Source organism: Macaca nemestrina, chromosome 1 (assembly GCF_043159975.1).
Source record: "Macaca nemestrina isolate mMacNem1 chromosome 1, mMacNem.hap1, whole genome shotgun sequence".
NCBI lineage: Eukaryota > Metazoa > Chordata > Mammalia > Primates > Cercopithecidae > Macaca > Macaca nemestrina.
Window position 1 is genome coordinate 66,808,123 of NC_092125.1, and position 14,493 is coordinate 66,822,615.

The 14,493-nt window shown below is 42.0% G+C and overlaps 1 long non-coding RNA gene across 1 annotated transcript; it reads right to left on the reverse strand.

Moving 5' to 3' along the window:
- Window positions 1-545: 545 nt before the first annotated feature.
- LOC105484887 (uncharacterized) lies at window positions 546-9,662 on the reverse strand. Its single transcript, XR_989273.3, has 4 exons — window positions 9,392-9,662; window positions 8,570-8,822; window positions 7,902-8,056; window positions 546-662 (listed from the first exon to the last, which is right to left on the reverse strand). It is a non-coding gene; the product is annotated as an uncharacterized lncRNA (long non-coding RNA).
- Between the last annotated feature and the right edge of the window lie 4,831 nt (window positions 9,663-14,493).

Sequence of the window (14,493 nt, forward strand, 5' to 3'; positions counted from 1 at the left end):
TGATTCTGAAAGTTTTCCTTTATTTGATCTTTGTATGTCATTTTACTGTCACAGAATTGCTGGGGAGTAGTCAGCCTACTCTAAACACACACTATGCTCATTCTTAAATCCATGAGTGTGGTACACTTTATCCCTCAACTAGTACTGATTGTATTTAGCAGGTTGCAGTCATTGAAGGCAAGGACTCTGTATTCACATGTACAATGCTTGCCTTTTACTAGATGTTCTATAATGTGTGTTGAATGACTGAATGATGCATCTTTCTATGCTGTTATTCTTGGCTTCTTGTCTATCTTCCCTCTCCCTGCCAATCTAAATTGGATGATAAGCAACTTGAGGTGAGGTCTGATGCTCTATATGCTGCTGAAATGACAGAACCCTTAGGGAATGCTGGGCGCTGGAGAGTAACAGAGTAAATACTGTTGATTGATGATTAGAGAGTGAGTGGGTCAATTGTTGTCATGTAAGTCTGGGACTCATATGCATGGGCATGTACTTATATTTCTATTCATGTTTTATATAACTGGCTTTTGACTCACCTTGGTACCTTGATCCAGCTTCCTCCAGCACAGTCCTGTAGTCAATGCTCGGGTCATGGAAATACTTCACATAGATGCGACAGTGCACACGTCTTTTATGAGCTCTGGTGACTTGGGTTGTACCTTGAAATTGCAAAAGTGAAGGTTTGTTTAATGATTTTTAATTAATTTTAATTACTTACATTTTGAATGGTGGCTTAGCATTCTGAATCCCAGCCCCTCAGATCACTCTGGGATGCATGCCAATTTCCTCATTACACACTGCTCCCCTAACACTATTTGATAATGAAAGGCTTTAAAGCAACCCCCATTCAAATATTCAATATGTAATGGGGAGCTCTTGGGAGACAGGAGTGGATTACAGTGTGGGGTATAGATAATATAGCTTATTGGACCTGAATTTATAAAAAGATATTTTCAAGAGGGAACATTCTGCTTTTGGCAATGAGGCAGAACTCTTCCTCCTTTTACCCTTGTCATTATGCTTCAGTGTCCTAACCCTAATGCTATCCTCATCAATGCCTGGAATGATGAGCTAATAGGAGCAATCGTCCTAAAGGGATTAGATGGCATTTCCCCTAAAGGTTGAAATGTCATTTAATTTTAAAAGATGTATTGGAGATAAATCAGAGGAGAGCGAGAAGTGAGAAGCATTAACTTGCTAACAGAGAGGATATAGGTGAGATACTTTTTTTTTTTTTAGATGGTAAAACACACACCAGCATAGACTTCCAAGCAAGGTTGAGAACTCCCTAGGGGGAAAGGCCATAGCATTTTGTAATGTACATGAACTTTGACACAATACCAGTGAAGTTCCAAACACTAAGATGTTTTAGCTGTGGGATCAGGGCAAATAATTTGGCACTCAGAATTTAGTTTCCACAATTCTAAACTCATTCCTGTCTCAACGACCAGAGAGAAAGTTCAATATAGTATTTGGCACATATTAGATACCCCCAAGTAGTAATCCTTCCCTCCTTTATCTTATGTTTAAAAATATAAACAGGTCTTGTTGTTTTGAGACCATATAGGAAAAGTTCTACCTAGAGGCAAGGGAGGATAAAATGATTCCTGGAATTATATATAGTGCTAAAATATTCCAAGGATATGATAATTTAACAGGCGTCATTTGTCTCTCTCCACTCTAATGTTGTCTAGAGAGAAAAGCAGTAGTAGAAGAAAGAGTTATATCTGCTGGAGAATGTATGACAAACTTGATCCAATAGGTGATGGCCTATGGCCCTGGTTTCCTGAGGGTCCTGAGACTATGAATGAGTGTTGCTTGGAGTGCTTGTGCTAGTGACATAGCCTAAACCAGCTGATCAGTCTTGGGCATCGGAGAACAATGTATACAGCTTCCCACTGTGGCTGAGACACTCAGCTTATTATCAGAGCTGAAATGGGAGGGGGTCAGACTATAATATTTTTGTGGACAATGTGGCTCACTGAGGAGTAAGATATAGCCACTCACATTTATTCAAAGGATTTAGAAACACTACTTTCTGAGGTGGCAGTTGAATGTTACTCCAATTCCAGATGCTTATAAAAGATATATTTACTGGTCATTATATAAGATATTTTCATTTCTCTCTTTTTCTCTGTCTATTTCATTCTTAATTGGCTTCTTTTCCATTTTCCTTATTTTTCCCTTGACTAACAACTGAGAGTTGCCATTTGAAATCTCTGTCAGGAGTTGTGAAGTAGCAATTCATTAAGGTGATTAGAAATTGTTATCGAAGGAAAGAAATTTTAAGAGTTATATGAGGCCAGATGAGGTGGCTCGTGCCTATAATCCCAGAACTTTGAGAGGCCAGGGCAGGCAGATCACTTGAGCTCATGAGTTCAAGACCAGTTTGAGCAACATGGCAAAGCCCTGTCTCTACAAAAATACAAACATTAGCCAAGATTGGCAGTGTGTGCCTGTAGTCCCAGCTACTAGGGAAGCTGAGGTAGGAGGATTGCTTGAGCCTAGGAGGTTGAGGCTGCAGTGAGCTGTGATTGTGGCTTTGCACTACAGCCTGGGTAACAGAGTGAGACTCTGTCCAAAAAAAAAAAAAAAAAAAAAAAAAACACGAATTATATGAGTTCACCAAAGTCAAGGATGTTTGATCTTAGCAGACTTCTTTTCCTGATCAATTTCTTGTCAATAGACTGAAGCGGACATGATGGGTGCTGCCACCCAGGGATGTTGGAAGCAAAGGTGAACTCAGTAGAGGTGAGTCAAGTGGGAAGTAGCTGACCTCTTTTCTGTCCACAGTCTGTGCATAATTCATAGCACAGAGATTACATACAATTTCTTATTCATGAACCTTTAAGCAGACTGGTTATTACTCTTGGCCAACTGAAAGGAGATGACTCCCTCTACCAGCATCAAGGACACATAAATATTCTCAGACCCTTAAAAAACAGTCATCAGTTCCTTCAAAGTCCTTAGTTTTGAACTCTTGCTAAGCTGTTGCATATCCACTTTCAAAAGGACCTTTTGTATCAAGACTCCACTGTCGGCAGAGGTAAATACAAGTGTCACTCCTGGAATATGGAGGACTGAGGGACAGGAGGTCTACAGGGTGAAATGGACAGGAGTAAAGTCTACTCATTTTCTTCTTTATGGCAGTTGGAATTGAATTAAAAATAAGCCAGGGGCCCAACATAACTAGGTTCCAATTCTATTCCTTCCTCTCAGCCCCATTTCCCCTGTCTTCTCATCCACATCAGAAGATGGTCCAAGTGTCTGCAATCTTGAGATGAATCATAACGGGTATTTGAAATAAGGGCTGAGAGTACTACTTCTGCTCTTGTGTTTTCCATGCAGCCAGAGTGAGTGAAGAGAGAAGAGCAGATGGGAGGGGGAGTCAGGGAAGAAGTGTGGGCACGCAAGCTTGGTGTCATGGGAACTTCTACCCAAGAATGGGGTGCATTGTCATCATGGTTCCACACAGGTTTGTGCCGCAGGATGCCGAGACTCACCTGCTTTCTTTACCCAATAGTTTAGAAAGCCAGCAAAATCCTTCTGTAGCCTGGATCAAATTCACTCCCGTGCTACCCTGCTCAAGGTCCCAGCCCAGAAGTATTTTTGTGTTCAATGCTATGGAGTAAAAGCTAAAAAGATATAGTTCCTGTCTTTGCAGTTTAACAAATTTTTATAGGCATTTCATCTCTGACAGCCATTTCATGCTTCTTTTACTAAAGCTTGGGAGGCTGCCGGGGCCAGTTCTCAACACCTTTGAGAAGAGAATTTCACTTCTCTGAAATTTTAGAGCAAGTTTTTTATAGCTTTGGCTCCTGTGTGCTCCTCGGCGCCTGTATGTGACGCATGTTGTGTTGCTTCCACATTTTTGTCAGTGTGTGGAAGTCTCCGAAGATTTGGCAATGTCTCTTGCTAGCCCCAGGGACTCACTTTTGTTTCTTCATTGACTGAGTTTGTTCTCTCTCTTTCTACTCTTTTCTTTTCTTCTCTCACTTAAAAAAATAGCAAAAGGCATTTTAAATGAGTGAGGCAGTGAGGTGCCAGAGTTGTGACTTCCATACCTCGGTGAGTAATGATAGGATTAAAAAACATTCCATATGTTTCATTCAGGTAGCTGTCCAGGGACTTAGCCAGAAATAGAAAGCGATAGAAAGCAGGATATCACAGTGGAGCACAATACAGAGCCGTGTTCACAGAGTCCTGTTACACCTCTTTCTTCCCTTCCCATCCAGCTCCCCAGGGGCCGGAGGAGCTGGGATGAAAGAGCCTTTCATGGAATGAAAAGCCAAGAAAGCCACACAATTGCCAGTGTCTTGGAGACAACAGTAAATGGAGTGTGACGCTCAGTTAATTAAGTGATGAAGGCAACAGAGCTCTTTCTGAGTTCGGTTGTCCTGGTGCCTTCAGAAGCAGAGGCAAGTCTGAGTTCGAGCCCTTCTGGTCCTAACAACTTTGCCATCAGGGGTTTATCTGAGCTCTGCCTTGAGGCAGAGTGAAAAATAATCACCACCAACTCTAAAACTGACAAAAGTTCTTTTTCAAGGTTCTTCTCCTCCACTGCGGTGGCGTGTGGTGTGTGGAAATAGCATTGAATTTGCAATCCAGTAGTCTCAGATACCAGTCCTGGCTGAACTTCCTTCTTGCTACAACTTGATTTCTCCTCTGTAAAGTGAGTTAACACTAATTCTTACATCACAGGGCCATTGAAAGGATCAAGTAACATAAATAGGTGTTTTATAAACTAATAGGTATTATCGTGACATTAACATTGTAACTACTCCTAACGGACTGAAAACATTCAAAGAAAGGCAGACTAGAGCTGATGAGAAAATGAAAGAGGTCCAAATGGAAGGGAGTGAATTGATACATATTTCTTTCTTTCTTTCTTTTTTTTTTTTTTTTTTTTTTTTTTGAGACAGAGTCTTACTCTGTCACCCAGGCTGCAGTGCAGTGATGTGATCTCATCTCACCACAACCTCCACCTCCTGGGTTCAAGCAATTCTGGGACTATAGGTGTGCGCCACCATCCCCGGCTAATTTCTGTATTTTTAGTAGAGATAGGTTTTTGCCATGTTGGCCAGGCTGGTCTCAAACTCCTGGTCTCAAGTGATCTGCCTGCCTGAGCCTCCCAAAATGCTGGGATTACAGGTGTGCACCACCGCGTCCAGCCAATTGATAATATTTTTGTGAAGTCTTTAAATATACAGACATATATATATATATATATATATGTTATTTTTATTTATTTAATTTTTTGAGATAGAGTTTCACTCTTATTGCTCAGGCTGGAGTGCAATGGTGCGATCTTGGCTCACTGCAACCTCTGCCTCTCAGATTCAAGCGACCCTCCTGCCTCAGCCTCCTGAGTGGCTGGGATTAAAGACATGAGCCACCATACCAGGCTAATTTTGTATTTTTAAGAGATGAGGTTTCACCATGTTGGTCAGGCTGGTCTCGAATTCCCAACCTCAGGTAATCTGCCCGCCTCGGCCTCCCAAAGTGCTGGGATTACAGGCATGAGCCACCATGCCCGGCTATATATTTTTATTTTTAACATTAGATTACACATGCCATCTTAAAAATGAGCTCTTGTTTTTTCTTGTCTCCTCATTCTATTTTGTTTTATCTACCATTAGCCCACCCAGCTGGCTAGAGGAAAATTAAATCACAAAGGAATAATCATTTAATTGTGATTTTTGTACAGTAGTAGCTGCTCAGGATGGACATGAATTAACCAGAAAGTCCACATCTAGTAGGCAAAAAGAAGACTCCCTGGATGAAGCCTGGGTAGTTTCCTGGCCAATGATCTGCTTGTTCCCACATGGGAGGTGGCCTGCCTCTCAGAGACTCTTGAGTCCCTCCTATGACTTCTGGATTTATTGGTGTTCACTTGACAAATGAACTTAGACATCTGAGTTTCTGAATTTGTCTGAACTATTTGAGTTTGGTCTCTCAGAGGTCTTTGCTCCTGGTGCCTATATCTGCTTCTCCCCAGAACATCATCTCAGCTTTTCATCTCCACATCCACACGCCTAGACTAATAAGTCAATCCTTCTCCCCAATTGTTCCCGACTTTATTGATTGATGTTGACACCGCTAGCTTGTCAAAGTTGTTGAGTAGGTAAGTTTTGTATTCCTTTCCTTGACAGATTCAAAGTCTTCATCTATGTCTTTCCTAAGGTACAAACTTTCTCAGAATCTCAGGCATGTCGTATAATTTATAAAATAATACAAAATTCCAACCAAGTCTGGTATGAAAGCATATATCAGCATTTCCAATGGTACCCTAATGCCCAACCCCAGTCTCTTCACATACAATAGGTGAGATTACATTAAAACAGTGACTCTCACATTCTCCTACAACCTGACATTCTCAGATTAGAAGAGATAGCTCAGTACAGAAGTGATTCTTGTGAGGACAGGAGGGGTGGTAAGGGGAAATACCTTTCCTTAGTTGAACCAGAAGCTTGGAGAGGAAGAGGAGGTGTGCTAGTTTAAATAGGACTCTCCAGTAGGAGCTGGAATGTGGTTAAAGCTAAACACATGAACTGACTATTGAGGTTACTTCTTGAAACATGGCTTGGCTTTCATCATCAGCTCTAGAACCACAATTTTTCCATATGTATCATATTATTATAATTTGACTTGTTCAGGCTCCTCCCATGACCAGAGCACAAACTCATGCCCTAGTTCTATTCAGATGTTTTGATATTGTTCCCTGGAGCCTCAGTCTCTTTTGGGAACCGTACTAGGTTACATAGTGTGCCTCCCTCATATTAGTGTTCACCCAGAACCTCAGACTTTATTTGGAAATAGAGACAGTGATGATGAATTTTATGTGTCAACTCAACTGGGTTAAAGGATAGACCAGATATCTGGTCAAACATTATTTCAGCGTGTGTTTGTGAATGTGTTTATGGAAGAGATTAGTATTTGAATTGGTAGACTGAGTGAAAAAGAACACTCTCACTAATGCAGGTGGGCAGCATCTAATATATTGAAGGCCCAGATAGAACACAAAGGCAGAGGAAGGATAAATTTGCTCTGTCTTCTAGAGCTGAAACGTCTTTCTTCTCCTGCCCTCAGACATCTGTGCTTCTGGTTCTTGGGCCTTCAGACCCAGAATGGGACTTACACCATCATTCTCTCTGGTTCTCAGGCCATCAAACTCTAAAAGAATTCTATCACTGGCTTTCCTGGATCTCTAGCTCACAGATGGCAGACTGTGGGGCTTCTCAGCTTCCAAAATCACATGAGCTAATTCTTATGATAAATCTCTTTGTATATATATTTATAACTAAAGCAGATTGCCCTCTGTAATGTGGGTGACCTTAATCTAATCAGTTGAAGGCCTGGATAGAACAAAAAGGCAAACCCTACTGCAATAAGAGGGAACTCCTCCTGCCTGGCTGCTTTGAACTGGGACATTGATCTTTCCTGGCATATGGACTCAAACTGAAACATCTGCTCTTTTTGCGTGTCAAGGCTCCTGGCTTTTGGATTGAAACTTATAGCACTGGCTTTCTTGGATTTCAGGACTTCAGACTCAGATTGAATAGCACATCAGCACCCCCGGGTTTCTAGCTTGCCAACTGCAGATCTTGGGACCTCTCAGCCTTCATAATTGTGTGAGCCAGTTCCTTATAATAAATTGTGTGTGTGTGCTTGTGTGTGTGTGCGTGCGTGCACAATCTCCTATTGGCTCCATTTCTCTACAGAACCCCGGCTAATACAGGGCCTTCGAAGATGTAACTTATTAATCTAAGATAAGATCATACTGCATTAGGGTGGGCCCTGTTCCCATGACTGATGTCTTTATAAGAAGAGAAAACAGAGGCAGAGGCTCTTAGAGAGAACATCACATGATGACAGAGGCAGAGATTAGGGTGATGCACCTGCATGCCCAGAGACACCAAGGATTGTCAGCAACCACCAGCAGCCAGCAGAGAAGCATGGAGCAGATTCTCACTCAGAGTCGCCAGAAGGAACCAACTTTGCTGGTATCTTGATTTCAGACTTCTAATCTTCAGAACAGTGAGAGGATACATTTCTGTAATTGTAAGTGACAAGTTTGTGGTACTTCGTTATGGCAGTAAGAAATTGCTACAGTTTCCTACTCAACAACCTGCCTCCAGTCAGTTCCTCTCTACCCTCTGTTGCCATCCAGGACTGAGGTGCTGGTTCCCAGGCCCACCTAATGTCACGTTGCTCCAGCAATGTAATGAAGGCCCTCCTACTCTTACCCTCCCCATCTGCCTTCCCTGCTGACAAGCAGCTGTCTGTCTGGGTCTCTTCTAGTGCCTGCCCTGAGTCTTTCCCTGTTGTGGTCTGGAACAAGCAGTCACAGCCTTCTTGCTACCTTCACTGGCACCATCGGATGGCCTGGACTCCCACCTGCTGCCTGATGTTAGCCCTCTGACCACGAGGAGCCATCCACCTGGCTGCAGCAGGGTCTGTCTCCACAATGCCTACTCCATCCCCACTGTGTTGGGAGGGGATAGTCTGTTCTAGGTCTGATTCCAGTCTATTTTACCCTCTTAGATATCCTTCTGTGCTAGGTTACCTGGTGAGGCAGGAAAGTCAGGGTCTGAATTCTCTTAAGTCCTGTTGTCGTCCCCTCAGAAAGTATTGCTTGCTGCAGGCTTCCCCCAGCCTCCGTTTTATTTACTATGCAGCAAGTAGAGTCCCTCTATCTGCCTGGCACTTGGCCTCGTTTAGATTCTTAAATGTGCTGGCAAAAGAGTCTGTCTTTCTATGGGGAGCTCCTTTTGTTCTTTCATCCTTTTGACTTTCTTCCTTCTTCCTCTTTCATTCTTCTAAAAATGAAAACAAAGGAATTTTAAATGAGCCAATTCATTGCTTACAAAAATGGTCTTATCCATATTTTGGTGAGTAATTAGTAGCATCGGAATCCTGCCTGAGCAATTTTTTTTTTTGGCCTCCCATCCCACCCCAGTCAGCCTAAAAGCTATAATCTCTAAAATTAAAGTAAGAAGATACTTTGGCTGCTTTTTATGCCCAAAAACTTGTATATATATACATATGTGTACATATATATGTCTTTGTGTGTATTTATAGAGTGTGTGAGACAGAGAAAGAGAGAGAGAGGTTAAATAATCAGTCACAGGAGGCATATGACACATGGATACAAAAGGCAACTACAAGGATTACTAGAAGCCAGTTGGGTGACAACCATGTACACCTGCACAGGACAGATGCAGGAAACAAAGATACACTATCTCTGGGACCTTTTTATGGAAAAATAAATTTACCTTACTTTGGGGATGTGTGACTGTGGAGAATGCGGCTTAGTATTTATGGAGTGTTAGTCTTGTAGTTAGTGGTTTGTCAGTTCATAAAATTTTAGAGCTAGAGGACCTCTTACCTTAAAGATGAGGAAATGGAGCCCATGGAGGTTATCCATTCCATAAGCCACAAGCAATAAAGCGTGGCCACTCACATCTAGAAACACATCTTCAATGCAGAATCAGTGCCCAGCAATCACAGGACTGAAAGGAACTTTCATGACTTTTCTTCTCTGTCAACAGTAATAAGTGGTCTTTGGGATTTCTGATCATTTAGGCCACTCAGGAACTGGATCCCAGTTTCCCTAATAATGTGTTGCATTTGCAAAGTCGACCCCAGAATAATCTGCTTCTTCTAGTCCCACTGTCCAGTGTGCCATGGGATAGATACCTGCTCTTCTTGTCCTTCTTTGTCTTCTTAGATAATGTTTTTGTATACACTGTATATAATAAAGGGAAATTTTACCAGTGGTTTAAGATTGCCACAGACCATGCTGAAACTCTTTCCATGATTTAGCAGATACTCTCAGAGAACCTCTCAGATGCCCTCAATCCTTTGCCGGTTACCATTTGTGCATACAGTTTCAGATGTGTTTCTTTTCGGGACAGTCAGTCCCCAACTCTGTCTGAGGACTTCCCTTGGGATACAGAACTTTAGCTTTTCTTGTATATGCAGACAGCTGCAAGAGCTTAGGAATTTACATCCCTCAGGGGGTATCCCTTAATGACTGATGAGTGTGAGAGTATAAATACTCCAGCTACCCTGCTTCTAGTTTGGGATAACCCTAGTTTTGTGATTTACTCTCCAGTATTTCCTTGCACAACTGAGCTAAAGTTACATTCACAGAACTTTGCTTCATATTGCATCCTTGCTTGACTTCCTTCCCTTTCTATGTCCCACTTCTCTTCTCCCCTATGGATTTTGCCAGGGGACACTGTGTAATAAACCACCTCCATAAAGATCATCATCTCAGAGTCTGTTTTTCAGGGACCAGAACCCAAAACACATGGACTATCTTACTTAGTACTCCCAACAAGCCCATAATGTAAGTTTTTACAGAAAGAAAAAACAGAGGCTCAGAATGGTGGAGCCAAGTTTCCTGTCCAGTTTCCCTGGCAGCCAAGTCCATGCTCTCAGCCCCTCCACTGTCTGAGGCTTAGTTCTGTGGTGCTCCTCTTCCCCTGACTCAGGGCTGGCTAACCCACTCTTCTTCCTGGGTAGGTGGAGCCAATGTCCTCTATCTAGTTTCTCTCAGCTGACCCCGGCATGTCCACTAGGGAACTTGACATTTTTCCCAAGCCTTTGTAGCTCCTTTGCTGAGTCTGGACTCTAGAAATCCCATACATCATCAACCCCTATGAGCACCAATGAATGATTTAGACTCCAAATGAATAAACATAGCATATATTGTACTCAAAACCTTCACCCCACATACATTTGAACTCTACAGTTAGATTCCTTATGCCCTTGCTACTCAAAGTGTGGTCCATGGACTAGCAACATGGATATCATCTGGGAGCCTGTGAGAAGTGCAGAAGCTCAGGACCCACCCCAGATCTGTTGAATCAGAATCCATATTTTGAGAAGACCCCCTAGGAGTCATGTAGGTTGAAATTGAGCCCGAGAGGAACAGGACCTGATTTTGCCACGCACTCCCATGAATTCAGCCACCTGGATTCCAACCCAGTCCCTCTGCTCACCACCTCTCCCTGGCATGAGCTCCCAGCATTCCATTTAGCCAGGAACAGGCCTTCTGTGTATATTCAATTCATTGGATTGTCAGTCTCTCCTCTAGCTAAGGAATTCTGTCTCTCTTCTCACATCAATCTCCCTCTTGATCAATTTAAAGTGATTTTTCTTCCTGAACTAAAATGGACTCTCACCTTGGGTGGGAACAAGATGGTTATTGCCTAAAAGACAGATAAACTACACATACTCTTAATATACAGGATACAGCCTGCAGGAAAGACTCAAGTAGAAAGTGTAAGATGAGTCCTGACTTTTAACTTGAATTAAAAAATACCTAGTGCCCTGACTGGAAAGATGCATTCTGAGAAAGGAGTACCTCCACATCAGATCATTTGTGAGAAGTGATTCCTTGAAACTTGGCTGTATTGAGGGCAAAGATTGCTGCATTCAGCTGTTCTTTATTAGAATTCCTGAAGATGCACCTTCTTGGAAATACAAACCTGCTCTGTGGAAAAGAGAGAGAAATTTGTGGAAAAACAGAAGGAAGTAGTGAGGAGGCTGCTCCATAGGTTTATTTTGCAATCTTCACAGACAGTTTTGTTAAAAAGCCTTCCAGTCATAATAGGGCTGTGCATGATGTTTGTTGAGAAAGGAAATAATTTGGTAGATGGCTAGTTCCATGTGCAGAGCTATTGCAGCCACAAGGAAATCTGAAGGTATGCAGATTACTTTGGATATTTGTTATGGAAAACACCAGTGGGCCTGACTCCTTTCCACCGTCAGTAGCTCCTTTTAACTCCAGTAGCAATTCACCTTGGCTTTTTTCCCTACTCATTCAATTCTTCTGTGGTTCTTCTTAAGTCCTCCTTATTTGGCCTTAAGCTGGTCAAAAGAGAGATTTCCATTGTACATCAAAGAAGAGTTTAAAAAACAACTAAGCAAATCACAGAGCAGAGAGGCTGACTAGCTTCCACAATACATTGCATATCCTTTGAGGCTATTGTTTAGCTCATAACTCTGCAGAACATTTCCTATAAGGGGTCAGAAAGTAAATAATTCGCTTAGCGGGCCATATGATCTCTGTGGTAGCTATTTATCTCTCCCATTCAAGAGAGAAAGTGGCCATAGACAATATGGACATGACCGAGAGTAGTTGTGTAGCAATAAAACTTCACAAAAACAGGCAAAGGGTGCATTTTACCTGAGCCCTGCTCTAGAGAGACTTTATGATCTTCTCCATCACACATCTTCACCCTGGTCCAAGCTACCTTTATTCCGTAGTAACGTAACAATAGTTTTCTAATTAGTCTCCTTCTGCTTCCATTCTTATCAGCCTCTAATCCTTTCTTCCCACAGTAAAACGAACTTTAAAACATAAGTTAGAACATGTCCCTCCTGTGTCAAAACACTTCAGTAGGTTTCCTTTTCAGAAAGCTTTGGATATTATGCCATTGCCTCTTCTCCCCTCCCAGTCCCTAGCTTCATCTCTTATTGCTGTTCTCTTGGTGTCTCTGTCACAATGCCTTTCTTTCAGTCCCTAAAACACTCCAACTTCTTTCCTATCTCTGGGTTTTCCATAGGTGGGGCTCTGCCTGAAAGACCCCTCTCCCTCCTTTGCCTGGATGGTCCTGCTCCTGTTTTAAGTTCTAGAATTGGTGTCATGTCCTAGACTGGCTCCAAACTGAATTCTGTCTTCTTTGTTATTCTCTCGTATGGCAGCTTGTTTTTTTTTGTTTTTGTTTTTGTTTTTTTGTTTGTTTGTTTGTTTGTTTGTTTTAAGCACTTTGTGTAATTTATAATTATAAGTATACCTTTGTTTGTTGGCCACCTCTCTATACCAATGCAGTAAGCTCTATGACAGCAGAGGCTATGCAGTTTGCCACCATGGACTCGGTGTCCAGAGCAGTGTTGTCACAAGGTAGGCTCAGGGTCTTGATTTTTGATAAATGAACAATTGGGCAAATGTGTAAATTAGGTGATTATGTGTGACAGGAAAGGGATTCTTTGGGTAGAAACAAAACAGGGTACAAAGTCAACATCAGATCAGTTGCAGACTGTTTTGTGGAAAATGAATGAGTCAACAGGAAAAGCCAAGTAAAGACTGAGATAGGGGCTGAGTAAGAACGAAGGAGTTAGCAGGCAGCAAGTGTTGGCAACATGCTATGGACTGAATGTGTCTCCCCAAAATTCATGTGTTAAAATCTCACACCTCAATATGACGGCATCAGGAGGTGGGGCCACTGGGAGGTGGTTAGGGTGTGAGGATTGAGCTCTCCTGAATGATATCTGTGCCTTATAAGAAGAAACACTAGAGAGCTTCCTCCTGTCTCTCTCTCTCCCCCGTCCCCCTCCCCTACCACCATGTAAGGATACAAGAAGACAGCCATCTGTAAAAACAAGAAAAAAGGACTTCAGCAAGAACCCAACCATGCTGGAACCCTAGTGTTGAACTTCCAACCTCCAGAACTATGAGAAAAAAGTGTGTTATTTAAGCCACCCAGTCTATGGCACTCTGTTATAGCAGCCTAAACTAAATCAATGACAGACAGAAGACCCTTGAAGGCAGAAATCAGATTTCTTTGTTTCTTTTTGTGCCAGCACATGACAGGACACTCCATAAATCCCAGTGTAAACTCAGAAAATGAAAAGAAGAGGTACTTGATTAAAGGATGGAAGCTTAGAGAGGGTTTTGGGGGTTCCCTACAGTTTTAAGGTTCAAAGACAAACACATTAGGCATCAGGGGACATTCTACTTGGTTAAGTACTAAAGAGAATGGTAAATTAGAAAAAAGAATATGATTGATTCCTTAGGGTAATAGAGATAGAAGATTTGGTTAGTGGAAGTATGGTAGAGAAAGGAATGAAAGAGAGAGCTAATTATCTCCCAGTATTCCTTTCTTTCTTCTTTTTAGTAATAGAATCTCAAACCCTTACTTGAGAACACAAATTTTTGCGAGATCCCATATTTTCCAGTCTCCTTTACAGTTAGATATGCCTATGTTCCTAAGTTTTGGCCAATATATATGAGTGGAAGTGAAGCATGCATCATCTGAATCTTTACAATGTAACAAGTTTCCTTCTATTCTGCCTTTCCTTCTCTCTGTTCCACTACTTAGTGTGGTGACATCTGGAGTAGCCACCTTGACCCTAACATAGAAACCTCATGTTGACGATGGAAGTACTGAGCAACCAGCCTTGGTCCCTGTGTGACTTTGCGGAGCAGAGCTGCCTGTCCACTGTGTGCCTCCCACTAAATTTCTGCCTTATTTAATCTCCTGTATTTAAGGTTAGAGCAGGTTAGCATATTACATAGCTAAAGCAGTGTGGTAAAACTAGAAAAAAAAAAAAGTGCCCTTGTCAGGAGCCAGGTAACAAAGATCCCTGGGTCACAAAGGACTGAGAATGTGGTACTAAGTCAATAAACTCAGTTCCAATTTATCTGTCAAAGTGGACAACATAGTTATTCTAAATGGGTGTGATTGATAGATCTTT